The sequence below is a fragment of the Euprymna scolopes genome, chromosome 4, assembly GCF_053919585.1.
Source record: "Euprymna scolopes isolate OS-2025 chromosome 4, ASM5391958v1, whole genome shotgun sequence".
NCBI lineage: Eukaryota > Metazoa > Mollusca > Cephalopoda > Sepiida > Sepiolidae > Euprymna > Euprymna scolopes.
Window position 1 is genome coordinate 48,058,077 of NC_136485.1, and position 14,278 is coordinate 48,072,354.

A 14,278-nucleotide genomic window follows, 5' to 3' on the forward strand; every position below is an offset into this window, starting at 1 on the left:
CTTGGCTTTTCTTTTTATTTATTTAGAAACTAACTGTACCCGACTGGCGAGGGTTGCCATGGCTGAGTCTGGTTGACGCAAGTATTAGATCGATTTGTATCACAGAGACACACGCATGCACACACGCACACACTCACACACACACAACAGCTACCTGCACAGACACAAAACCCACAAAAACACGCACACACATACACGCACACGCACAAACACATGTACATACTTGCACGCACAAACTTTGAAAAAGTCAGTAGTAGACATGCAGCACAAAACAAAGGCAAAAAACAACTTTTCACTTCATTTTAAAAATGTTCAAATTTCCATACGAATAAACAGTCGACGAGTTATACTAGAATTGTCATCGCACGGAAAATTGGGTCAAAATTTTTCGCTTTTTTCTTTATTCTTTCAATAGTCGACGAAATTAATTTTTAACATTAAAAAAAATGCGCTTCTGACAGTTCTTTTCAATTAGAGACAAAAAGAGTACTTATAATTGCGTCGATAACTTTGCCTTGTGTTTGTTTCTGTTTATTTTTGGTTTTAGACTTTTGATTTTAGAACGTAATTGCAAGCCGACTTCTTAGCTATTAAATCCGAAGTTTTTTTGAAGTCAATTTAATTTCATTCTTTTTTCTTTTTTGTGGACATAACCCGTGTGAAAGTCGAATCTGATATCGCTAGTTGTTATGGGGTTAAATGGTAATAAACGAAAGGAATACAGGACTTTTAGGAAAACACATGTATTCACATATATTACAGACAAAGCGAGGTGAGAAATACTATTCCTCAACGGTCGGGCGTTTGCACACCACCTGCTTGGCTTAGTGCCAATCTCTGACTCCGGATCCCTGTACTTGATACAAGAAGTGACGTCACTAGAGGAAGTGACGTCATGAGATAGTCAAGTAATTTCATGGAGAAGCATCTCCAACACTTACGAATTTTCCCTTTGTCATAACGTCTGTTGCAAAGTTGAGGGTTAGTACAATATTTTTGGATGGTACGATGATCACGGTGGTATTCTTTCTCAATTTCTAAGGAAGAAATATTATTATGGAGCTTTTAAACAATTAAGACATCTCAGCTTCACTTAAAGCACCTTTACGTCCCATCTTGCATATAAAGTTGCCACGCAGAAAAAAATTGCAAGTCATCAAAACGTTCGCTATTGTGCAGCTAGCTTAAAATGTTATATCTGCGCAATGTTAGTGTTTCCGTATAACATGTGAAGTTTTACGAATTTTGAAAACTATCGGAGTTAGAACAAAATTATCTATTTGCATATAATTCTGGCACGGCGTGTACATATATATGTATATATGCATACATGTATACATAAATGTATGTATACATACGCATATATACTTATATATATATATATATATATATATATATATATACACAAACACCGCAATATATATATATATATATATATATATATATATATATATATACTAGCAAACGTACCTGTCGTTGACTGGGTTCAAAAACAGCCTACAGAAAATGTACTCTGATTTATGAAAATATGATAGTTTATGAAAAGGAACGGTTGTAAAGAGATAGCTTCGAATTTGGGGATATCAAAACCAAAGCAAAATATAATGAAAGTAAAAATAAAATAGATACACCCCATAATTTATCATACAATCCCTGTTCACGCTGAAACACTTATCAAAATATTCCGTTGATCTATATTAAACAAACCTTGTTAAACTTTGTGACATATTTTCATTCTATGGAGGACAGGCGCGAACGAACATCCCATAATTATATTATACCATATTTCTTCAAACCGAAACATAATTATCTAAGTATACTTACGCAGATAGATATGAAAAGTCTTTATTAAAGTTTGTGCCTATTTCCATCCCATGGAGGCCAGGTGCGAACGCAGACCCCACAATTTTATTATACCATTCCTATTTAAGTAAAAACATAATTATCAAAGTATTCTTATGTACATCTATATCAAAAACACTTGTAAACGATTTTTTTTAATTTTTAAATGTTTTATTTCCATACTTTGTGGACCAGGCGCGAACGCAGACCCCACAATGTTTATGAACCACCGTTCTGCCAGATCAAACATACCATTCATGTGTCTCGATACATCTTCTATCATTATATGTAATCAATTTTATTTTAAATAGGCAACCACATAGGAGCCTATTCAAGACCAGTCACCCACACACAGGCATTCAGCTCTATATTATAAATAAACAAATGAATATATATATATATATATATATATATATATATATATATATATATACGCCAGAACGCCAAACATTATTCCATCATAGAAACGAATTTCGTCAAAAAAAATATATGTTTTCATTTTTATCTAGCAAACGCACATAAAAGTACATGCGTATAACCACGTTTGTTATTTTGAAAAATCAATCAAGGAAAGAAGTCGATATTTTACTTCTAAAATAATTTACTTTTTGGATTGATCTCTTTTGACCGAGAAAAGTCTTTCTAAGGAATAAAAATGAATAAAATTTATTTTTGCAAGAATTTTTATACATGTATATACCTAAATGGTTAGATACTTGCTTTTCTTACCGTCCAGGTTTTTAAGGGTTTACCCTGTAATCACCTATAAAAGTTATATTTCTTTTTGGAATGAGGATTTAGCTGAGAGTGTTGTTCAAATATTTGTCATTCTCATAATTATTTTTTGTTTTCTTTGCATATTGTGTTTAGTTTTTGTTTACAGCAAAGTATATCAATTTAATTACCCACCAATATTTTATAATTAATATGAATTTTGACTTCATTTATAGAAAGAAGGCACAGAATAGAGAACAAAATCCATGACTAAACCTTGCTGGAAATGGTTTTCTAAATACTAAAATTATTTACAATTCCGTTCGTTACAATGGCATGGGCGTAAGATATATAATTCTAACATGGCTTTCTCATATCAATCCTCGACTATTTTTAATGGTTTAAGAAAACATTCAAATAGCATGTTTTACACAAATGAAGAGCTGACACAATTTTGCAATGTTTTATAATACAAAATAAATAAGTAAAAATCAATAACAATGACACCAATGAAAACATTTCAGAAGAAAATAAGCGGAAATTGGCGGAAATTAAAAACTATATGAAAAAAGTAAAATACATATCTAATTAAATATTTATTAATTTGCAAAAAAATCGAAATTAGAATCATATCAGCTTCAGAATTTAGAAAAGAACTCGACATTATATGGGATTTTGGAAGAATTGCGGCATCGTCCAATCACAATATTTTTACATACATAAATATTTTTACACACACACACACACATATGTATATATAGAAATATATATATAAATACAAATATAATATGAATATATATATATATATACATAGAAATGTGTATATACACAAATAGGTATACACTCAAATGTAACCATCCACACATATACACATAAAAATTTATATATATATATTCATATATACATGTATATTTGTATATATATATATATATATATATATATATATATATTATTAAATATATATATGCATACATACATATATGTATGCATACATACATATATACGTACATATATATATATTCACACATATACATATCTACATATGCATATAAATATATAGATACATATATACATATGTATATATAGATATATATACGTATGTATATATACATATATATACATATGTATATATACATATATATATGCATATATACACATAGATATATGTATATGTATATATACACCCATATATATGTACACATAGATATATATGTATGTATATATACACACATAGATGTATATGTATGTATAGATACACATAAATATATATATATATATATACGTATATATGTATATATCCATATAGATATATATGTATATATACACAATAGATATATATATATATATATGTATATACACACATATATATATGTATATATACACATATATATATGTATATACACATATATATATATGTATATATACACATAGATATATATATACATGTATATATACACATGTATATATACATGTATATATACACATACATATATATATGTATGTATATATCATCATCATTATCATCATTATCATCATCATCATCATTATGTGCTGTCCTTTGTGTCCGATGGCGACTTCCTGGTACCCATCATTCACCACTTTTCACGGTCACGACTGAGAGTCTGCCAGCTTCCAGTAGGGATCAACCTCTCCTTTAGATTTTGTTTGACCGTGTCCCGAAACCTGAGCTTAGGTCTGGCTATGCCTCGTACCCCATCCTCCAGTTATGAAAACAGTATCTGTTTTGGTAGTCGGGAGTTCTCACTTCTGTTTACGTGCCGGGCCCATCTCAGGTTTTTTTCCGGATGAGCAGGTCATACATGCTTGGTAGGTTGGCTTGTGATAGGATCTCCCTGCTCCTGACAAAGTCACACCACTTAACATTTAAAATCTGCCGAAGATGTCTCACCATATAGGTGTTGAGCTTGCGGGCTACCAGTTTGTACACTGGCTAAGTTTCTGCATCGTATAAGAGTGACGCGAGGACGATTGCGCGGTACACAAAGCATTTAGTTCTGAAAGCCAGGTCTTTATTTTGCCAGACTTTCTGTTTGAGTTTTCCATAGAATATGGAGGCGTAAGCCATTCTTGTAGAAATTGCCTCGTCCATTTTGTTGTTGTTCATGACCGTGGTTCCTAGGTATTTGATTTTGCTGACATTGTAAAGCTCCTGGTCTTGAATCTTTATTGGCTGGCTTGTTGCTGGTGATCCAGGGGTTTATGGGTACATCATTTCAGTTTTCTTGATGTTAATCTTCAATCCGAAGGCCTTGGCTGATCCTGAGAAGAGAGTTATTATGTCCTGAGCATCCTCGTGGCTATGCGCCACAAATGCGGTGTCATCAGTAAACATGAGCTCCCGTACGAGTATCTTTGCTGTTCTATTTGTATGCATTGATATTGAAAAGGTCTGCTCCCGGCCTAGATCGTATAAAACACCCTCATATACATATATATATATATATATATATATATATATATATATATATATATATGTATGTATTTATACACATTGATATATATGTATATATACACATTGATATATATGTATATATACACATTGATATATATGTATATATACACATAGATACATGTATATATACACATAGATATATGTATATATACACAGAGATATATGCGTATGTATATATACACACACATATATATACATATGTATATATACAGATATACACATATATATATGTATATGTATATACACACAAATATACATATATACATATGTATATATACACACAAATATACATATATATCAGTATATATTCATGTATATATATACATATGTATATGTATACACACACACACATATATATATATATGTATATATATATATATATATATATATACCGGTTTATACATACACATGTATACACACACATATATATGCATACATATATATATACATATATATGTATAAATACTTATATATACATATGTATAAATACCCATATATACAGCAGTATGTGTTTATATAAATATTTATAAATACACATATATATGCATAAAGATGTGAATATAAAAACCTATATATTTACATACATACAGATGTATATATACACACATATATATACATATCTACATACACAAATATATTATACACATATATGAAAATGTATAGGTGTATATATAAATATTATATGTACACATATATACATATGTATATATATATATCTATACATATATATGTATGTACATACATATATTTATCATACACATACATGAATATGTATATGTGTATATATAAATATTATATATAGCGAGAGCTTTGCATGAGTTGGTTTTCTATGATGTCCAAAATAGATGTGCTGTATTTTTCGAAATTTCACACAATTTCCTGTTTTGTCCGGTTGTGATCCTACATAGGTTTTGGATTCGACTGGTCCTCATGAGTAACGACCGACGATAATAAAAAAAAAAATCCGGTTAAGTATAGAGAATACGGTTTGACCAAAGTTGGCATATTTAAACAACCTTACATCCATCATATGTGCTTTTGAGAAGTTCTATTACCACACAAGTACAAAGGTTCAGCCTAGAAAATCTACTGTGGATTTGTCATGAGACAGGGGCGCGTTAGAAAAGAATGATTCTTTAGAGCGCAATTGAACTATGCTACTTTAATTTGTATGTTTGATTTAATTTAAGTAATCATGTTAAAATAATGCCAGAAAATCAACATTAGGGTGTTTCATAAAGGTAGGGACGCTTTAGGACTAAATATTTCTGGTTATAGCATGAATGAAGTATGATACAGTTCTCTTGCATTTTTCTTATATCTTGTAAAATCTGTATTGAAAAACAATGTTATATAATTAACGTAAGATTCAGTACATTAAAATGTACATTCCAAGGTATTGTAGGCAAATTTACTACGATGAAGCATGTGAGGATTTCTCTCAGTGCACTGCAGGAGGGGGATTTTCAACTAGAATCGGCAATCAATCGATTGAATTGAAAAATGGGCAACTTTAACGACTATCGTGACAATAAAAAGTATACCAATTTGACATTTAATTCAATCCCAGGAAACAGCGAGTTTCTAAGCTTGAATATATATATATATATATATATATATATATATATATATATATATATATATATAAGTTCAACTTAATTTCCAGTGAAAAGCAACCAATCAAGTTTATACGAGAGTGCTCAATACCAAAATAGGACAGGATATATTTTTATTTGTTTTACATAAGCATTAATATGTCGCTACACATTGATAAGCATATTTCAGTAAGCCAATTACTAGTAACTAGAGACGTATTCAAGCAATATTTCTTATACAAAAGCTTAGTCCGTAACCTTTTAAGCTAAGCTTTTGTATAAGCGACATCGCCTGGAGAGGTCTCCAGTTACTAGATACTGCCTGAACGAAACATGCTTATGAATGTGTACTGACATATTAAGCCTTATGAAAAACAAATGAAAACAACATAAAGTAGAAATGTCAATATATTGCAGAATTAAATTTACAATATTTAATTCCAAGGATTGCATTTTACTCCCACATTTCGGTACAGGATTTTTCTACATGGACTTTCATTCCTTCTCGAACTCCAGGCTATTTTTAGAGCGAGTCCAAAAGACGTCCTACAGGTTAGGGTTACAGGACTCTTTCTGGACTTACAAACCGCCTCAATTATCGCAAACGTTTGGATATCATTGAATTTTCACAACCCAGCATATTGGACTTTGATGAGTATTCTCTTTCATTTTATCTATAAAGTTATAATTTTCTTTCAAAAATTGAGCAAACCAGCAAAAATACATACTTATCTTTGCCACATTTTTTCCTCTGAAGAAAAAAACCTTTCTTTGGAACTTAATGGAATAAGGACACTTTCTCCTTGATTTCATATTCTTTGGTTTGAGGAAAATATGGTAAATATTATTCTACAATATATTGCCGTTTTCTTCTCATAATAGGCTCTAATAATTGGATAATGAACCTTTAAAATCTGGATAAGTTTGTTGGTTGGTTGTTTTTGTTTTACGGCATATCAACCGTTTTCAGGTTATTTAATGCCGAATCCAAAGATTTTGAAGAAAATTTTTTTTAATAGAATATATTTGTTGTTTTCACGTCGGTTTCTATTTAACCCATAGTTGCGACCTTAACAGGTACTACCACTCCGGGTCAGAGTGGACCTGGGAGCAATGGTAATTAAAGGGTGGCTCCACACTCCCCAAAGCCCACAAGCTGGGGCCTCACCACTGGATATAGTTTATGGTCATATCCAGGACCCCCATTGAGGGACTTTTAGCCTCTGCAGGGGGGCAGTCGGCGTATTCTAATGCCCCACCGACAGGGCCAGATAAGTTTGTTGCTACATCAATATATATTTCTGTACCTATATTTCTGCACTTTCTGAATGTCAACATTTTTAAATTAATTTTTTACTCTTTGCAAATTTATGCTTCTACTGGGTGACCCTAAAAAACGGGCCCAACTCTGATTAGGCCCCATCACATCAAAACACTAGGGTATTTGACATTTTTCTCTCCGTTCTACAGTATATGTTCTAGCTTTTGTTTTTGTTGGGCCACCCTGTTACTATATATATATATATATATATATATATATATATATATATATATATATATATATATATATATCTGTGTGTGTGTGTGTGTGCGTGTGTGTGTGTGTGTAAGTATATAAATAAGTAAATACCAGGTTTAATTATCTTTTACGCCAAATATAAAGAAATAAATAATAACACATTCTAAATAACACCTATATAATACAACAGTTGTCATTAAGACAATAGTGAACCCTGATTAGCTGTGATATGACCGCTAGACACTTTTTATATCCAATGTATATGGCTGACTATAAGAGACACGAAAATCTTACCGAGTGAATACAGCAGTTAAGAAAATAACAAAAACAAAAGATTCTGCCGTTATTTATGAGAGATTTATTTCTTGCCCATCTATAACTTCTCTCTCTCTTTACATATATATATATATATATGTATGTATATATATATATATATATATGTATATATATATGTATATATATATAATCAGTATATGACAAATCGTAAAAAAACCTGCATAAATTGTTCAATATTGCCGAAGAGCAAAATAGGTATACTTATATACTTTATTTATTTTTTATTATTTATCTATTTTCTTTATCTAATTACTTAGTGAATTTTACTTTTATTTTGGCTTTATCATTATTATAAATTTATTTTATTTTGTATATCCTTTTATATGTATATTTTCATAGTTTTATACTTTATATTTATACTCATTATTTTCCTTCATATCTTGCATTTTCATTCATTTATATTCTTACAGCCTTGATTAGTTTAGTATAAATCGATGCATTTTATCCTTCTTTTTTTGAAAAAAAACACCTTAATTTGGATGCATGTAAACCACGAATGGGAGAACGTATCTTCATCGTTGCAAATGACGTCCTCCCTCATTCGTATTTCTAACTACAGTGGCAATCTCCCCATGACTTACATTCAACGGTTACCTACTCATCCTCTCCTTATATATATATATCTCGCTCCATAACTGCGTGTGATAATTAAACGCCTCTTATCCAAATTAACTGTCTTCCTCTTTCTATATTTCTGTTTCTATTTCAATTTTTTACACATCTCACGTTCTTATTTTACCCTTCTCTTTTCCCTCTCCTCCTCTCTCTCTATTCCTATCGCGTTTGATTTTACATTTTAAAACTACCTCACTCCTTCTTACTTCTCAATGATTTTTAGATTGACTGCTGATGCTGTTTTTCATTGGAAGGTTTACTTTTTCTCATCTCTTTTTCATCATTATAATATATATTCATTTCTGTGAAGTCTGGCGAAATAAACGGATTGGTAGCACGATTCGTTTATCGAACCATTTGTAACCAAGCAAGTTAACAACACACCAACCCACACACACACACGCATACACACAAACACATTCATCCACCAACTACATATATATATATATATATACATATATATATATATATACAAAAGGAGAAAGGGAATATATATTGAGAGAACAAAGGTTAATATATATGTCAAATTTTATATACACATAAACTCTTACTTCAATTATTTGAAGAAGTCGGCAAAATGAAAATTACCAAACAATAGAGTGAGAAAATCGAGTACTGAAAAGATTCATTGTATGATTTCAATTGTCGTTGTAAGATTGTAATTATAAAGATCAGACAAACAGGAAAGTCGAAAGAGAAAGTTCAAGAAATCAAAATAAAATGTCGCAAATGTTATTCACATAATGAAAAGCCATACATTAAAAGGTAGGAATCCTTATTCGAAGGTGTAGAAAAAAAAAAAAGATCGCCAGAGAAAAATATCAAATATCTGATCTTTTTCTCAAGATTTAAGATGAGTAATTTTAATTGTTATTTAGAATATATTTAGAATGTGTTGCTACCTGTATTAAAATGTGTCGGCTCTTCTGCTCGCCAGCTTTCTTTTGGTGCATTGTTAGGAACACAAAATACGTCAGAAACTTTTGAAACCTTATACATTGTTGCGTTATAGTGCTTCAAATCTCTAAGACAGAAGTAAAGGTATTTTCGTTTATGTTCCTAAGTTGAATGGTGAATATAAAATGTATATATATATATATATATATATATATATATATATATATATATATATATATATATATTAAGTAATGTGATTGATAATTTAAAATTTAAAAATCAAATTATAATAAAATTAAAAACACGTTTCATAAGAAGGAACAACCATACAATCAATTATCTGTACGATCGTTTCGGAAAACAATGCTTTTTATTGTGGTATACATTAAGTTACGTACAATAATTATATATAGTTTTTTAATAAGCAAGGTCTCTGCTTATTCAAAAACTATATATAATTATTGTACGTAACTTGATGTATACCACAATAAAAAGCATTGTTTTCCGAAACGATCGTACAGATAATTGATTTTATTGTTGTTCCTTCTTATGAAACGGATTTTTAATTTGATTATAATTTGATTTTTAATTTTTAAATTATCAATCACATTACTTAATATTGAATTAGCTCTAGGACATTTAACTATCGAGATTATTATATATCTAAATTAAAACGAGCACTTTCTCTTTCCTGTATTTTAATTAAACTAGTAATTTCACTGTTACATTAAAATACACTCAGCTCTTTAGACTATTGTTCTAGTCTCCTTTTAAATTTATATATATATATAACTACCGCCGTCGGGTGCCGAAGAATTTACTTGTATTAGCGAGTAAATTGTCCGAAATCAACACAGGAGATGTACCACAGCCTTCGTTAAAACATTTGTATGGGAGAAACAAGGCCTGAGGTCTATAGTCTTCTTTGCCAATTACACCAAGTCTAGATTAGCAATCGTAAGGCAGAAGTATATATGGCAATACATTAAAGCAATATCACTTTTAACACAAGATCTCGGAGCATTTTTGTTGTATGGACCCCATGTCTCGAAATTGACAGAAAAATACACACGGAATCCTCCATAATATATATATATATATATATATATATATATATATATATATATATATATATATATATATATATATACAAATCTATATATTTGATCTCCGAAACAGCTACCCGGTTTGCAGCTGAATATCTATTTTCAATTTAAACATTTTAGCTAAGGTATCCTTTTTTCATCCGTATATAGTTTAGTTCTCATTTATAATTGTAGACTTTTGCCTTGTTTACCTTATTTTATTCAATCCTCATATACTTGAATTATCTTTTGCAACTGTAAACTTTTAGAAGTCGGATTATGTGGGTGCTAAGTTTGCGATATGTTAAATTTAGTTTCTTTCCTGGAATTAAAACTGCATTCTTTATTTTTATGCGTACAGGTTTTTTTCATTTCTACTTTTCTTTCTTACACTCTCTCGCTCTATCTCTCTCATATATATGTATATATATATATATTATATATATATATATATATATATATATATATATATATATATATATATATATATATATATATATATATATATATATATATACACATACATACAGGTTGTCCACAAAGTCTGGCTACATTATGTAGCCAGACTTTGTGGAAGCATCCTCTACATTTAGTAGTCAGGCGAGGCAGCCGCGTGGTAGAATTTTAGGCTTCTTATCATGGGGTCTTGATTTCGAGTCTCGCTGGATTCAGCCATTCTGATGAGTCGTAGACGACAAAACACGTGCCAGTGGATAATTATATTTTAAAAATAATATATATGCCGCTACCTATTTAAGGGGGTACCCAATTGGTCAAAGTGAAAATTATTTCCAACTTGAATTTAGGTAAAAATGCAATATCGTATGAATAATTGAATTCACTCAAAAAGTATCGCTAACAAAACAAATAAAAACATCTGCATAAAAACGCAATACATTTAGTAGTCAGGCGAGGCAGCCGCGTGACAGAGGATTAGGCTTCTTATCATGGGGTCCCGATTTCGAGTCTCGCAAGATTCAGCCACTGATGAGTCGTAGACGACGAAACACGGTTCAGTGGATAATTATATTTTAAAAATAATATATATGCCGCTACCCATTTAAGGGGGTACTAAATTGGTCAAAGGGAAAATTATTCCCAACTCGCATTTTGGTTAAAATACAATTTCGTGTGAATAATTGAATTCTTTCAAAAAGTATCGCTAACAAAAATAAAAAAAAAACATATATATATATATATGTATATATATATATATATATATATATATATATATATATATATAGTGGCTCAAGAGGCAGAATCTTAAGTAATTAAACAGAGACAACAAAGAAAGTAGGTAGGGGCCCAGATCGTCTTTTATAGTTGACCCTGGCTCGTCTCTGTTATTGATGTATCTGCAATTTAAGAGGTAGAAATAATTACACAATATATTTGCTTTTTCTGACGGGAGAAAAGAGGTTAAAATGCTATTTTCATCCTGGATTCCGGTCTGCCAGTATTTTTTTTTTGTTGTTTTGTTTATTATTCATATTCTTATGAGTTTCTGATTTTCTATTGTTTTTATCATTTACTAGCTGCCCTCTATTTACAGATAGGATGCCCCAATTCGCAACCTGGGAAACCTGCTTGATATCATGAGAAAACGGAATTGCATTTTTAAAATATTTTATTAGATGCTACTTCTATGAAAATTATCCCTTTATTAGATCTGCAGCAAACGTATATACAGTGCAGCCGAGGATACCCGAGTAAGTATGCATTGCAGATATTCGATTGCTTTCCTATTCAAGGTTTTTCTGTGGATTATGGCAGTCTTTATGTCTACCTTATTCATCGTTGTTTTTTTTGTCTGATGTAATGCTAATCTACAAGAGGGAACGATAGAATTGTCGCCATACAAGAGACGACATGCTTCAATTTCCGTTGATAAATACCGGTTTTCTTTTTTCTTGCCGACTATCTAATAGTTGGCCAATCGTATACAAATTTCAAGAGCGAGAGAAGTCTTCTATTTTGCGTGAAAGTGACATAATGTTCAACGAGCGAGATAGTTATACTACATAATCAAGTTAAATGAATTGATTTTTATAATAAAAGTTTTAAAATATATGCAGTGTTGTTTTTCCTCAGGGCGACAGCTTTATCGTTCAACCTTGTAATATGTGTATTATTATGAGGGTTATTGCAAGAGAATATTCTTATCATTGTTTTGACTCCCGGGTGTATATCGGACACAGACGCAGTTAATCAATCGAGCACAACATCTATCTATATAAAAACCTTTAAGATATAAACTGATATATACTCGAGAGTTGAAACAATGAAAAGAATATTCTTCTTGTCATAGCCCTACTTATTATATGCCACGCCTTTTTTTGGGGTGGGGGTGTAAGATTTTGGGTAACTTAAATGAAATTCCAGAGTGTAATTGCATATTAACTTATGTCACTGAGAGGTGATTTACGACACTTACTGACAACATAGCGTCGCAAGTCCGAATACAGTTTGTTCCACAAAAATCACGGTGTCCCTCTCGTAGTCCCTGACGTCTTTGTGGTAAGAATTCTGACTGGAAAAATATCTGAGAAACTAATGCCAACAATAAAACTTGCGGATTCAGATGATGATGATGATGATGATGATGATGATGATAATGATGATGATGATGATGATGATGATGATGATGATGATGATGATGATGATGATGATGATGATGATGATGATGATGAGCTAATGTCGCTATTTGTAAAAAATAACGATGTCACTCAACTGGAAAAAAACATAACATCTATTAATATTATTATGTCACCGACATAAACCATGCATTTGCCCATTCATCAAAAACATATTTAACTGGCAAGCATTTCACATTAATGAGAAAAAAGTGTAGGTTAACGAACGTTAAATTTATACGAATACTGATGGTTATAATATTAATTAACAATAATTTTATTATGAGTAAAATTTATCCGATTTTGTAAATGGAAAAACAAATAAATAAATAAATAAAGCGGTATTTCTTCAAAATAGCTATTTAACAATTTGTATTTTTTACGCTTTAGACAGATAAACATATTTCCTTAACATCGACCATTAGTCCAAGTGGGAAACCGCACAAAATCCTAAAATATTGAAAGTTTGAGTTTATTATTTTTAACTAGCAGGACCCGTAAACCGGCGTTGCCTGATATAAACCTGCCCCTCCCCCAATTAGCTTAAAGTAAAGTACGATTGTTGTTGT